This window comes from Branchiostoma belcheri, unplaced genomic scaffold (assembly GCF_001625305.1).
Source record: "Branchiostoma belcheri isolate BF01 breed outbred unplaced genomic scaffold, Haploidv18h27 scaffold167, whole genome shotgun sequence".
In the NCBI taxonomy this organism is placed as follows: Eukaryota; Metazoa; Chordata; class Leptocardii; order Amphioxiformes; family Branchiostomatidae; genus Branchiostoma; species Branchiostoma belcheri.
This window is the reverse complement of record NW_017803124.1, coordinates 560,386-561,906: the sequence shown is the minus strand read 5'-3', so window position 1 is coordinate 561,906 and position 1,521 is coordinate 560,386.

The following is a 1,521-nucleotide window of genomic DNA, read 5'->3' as shown; positions in this document are numbered from 1 at the left end:
ACCCACACACACAAAAACACCGATCCGGGAACGCCTGAAAAGGAGGCTACTGATTACGTACAATATACAGTATACTCCGTTGGAGGTCACTGACCTTTACAGAGTAACAAAACCCTGTTTGGAGATTATATATATATATAATACCAAAAGGTTCCTTTTTACTATGGAAGTAATCATAGTACAATGCTTACATGTAACTTTATTCCAACAGCAAGGGTACATAAGGATCAAATTTTCAGCGACTACTGTGAAACAGATTTCCAACGATCGCTTCCGAACGTAACCCCGCGAGAGTTACGGTTACGTGACCTTATTCACACGCGGCTTAACGGATACGTGACGTCAGCAATTGATCAGGAAGTTTATATCGTCCACCGTCTCTATTAAGTGATAGCTGGAGTGCCCTGATATAAATGGGCTCCAAAGGAGGCTCCTCGCTTGAGATCAATGAGGTTCAGTGAACCTCCTTGTTTGAAATGACCTGTAATAACCCACCCGTCCACCAAAGCCGTTCGTAATCCCGTGGATTAGAGCGGGATTACGGCGAGTCAGGCTGTCGGGATTAGGACCTATTCCTGATCACACGTCACCATTACAGACAGCTGCAGAATCAGCTGCGCAGACGACGGCACGTGTACTAATCTCCAAACAGATCATCGGTGGCTGCAAAATAGTATCGAACTGGCAAGACAGTATCAAACTGGCAAGACAGTATCAAATTGGAAAGACAGTATCAAATTGGAAAGACAGTATCAAATTGGCAAGACAGTATCAAACTGGCAAGACAGTATCAAATTGGAAAGACAGTATCAAATTGACAAGACAGTATCAAATCGGCAAGACAGTATCAAATTGGAAAGACAGTATCAAATTGGAAAGACAGTATCAAATTGTCAAGACAGTATCAAATTGGCAAGACAGTATCAAATTGGAAAGACAGTATCAAATTGGCAAGACAGTATCAAATTGGAAAGACAGTATCAAATTGTCAAGACAGTATCAAATTGGTAAGACAGTATCAAATTGGTAAGACAGTATCAAATTGGCAAGACAGTATCAAATTGGAAAGACAGTATCAAATTGTCAAGACAGTATCAAATTGGCAAGACAGTATCAAATTGGAAAGACAGTATCAAATTGGCAAGACAGTATCAAATTGGCAAGACAGTTTCAACGTGTCTAAGCAGTATCAAATTGGCAAGACAGTATCAAATTGGCAAGACAGTATCAAATTGGCAAGACAGTATCAAATTGGCAAGACAGTATCAACGTGACTAAGCAGTATCAAATTGGCAAGACAGTATCAAATTAGCAAGACAGCATCAAATTGGCAAGACAGTATCAACGTGACTAAGCAGTATCAAATTGGCACGACAGTATCAACGTGGCTAGACGGTATCGTTGGTATCCTATATGCCACGTTCGGCTACTGTATCTGAACCTGAATCTCTGCTTGCAGAGTATTGAGTACGTGTATTAAACCGTTCTCCGACTCGAAACGGTTTTGACTCACCGGGACGG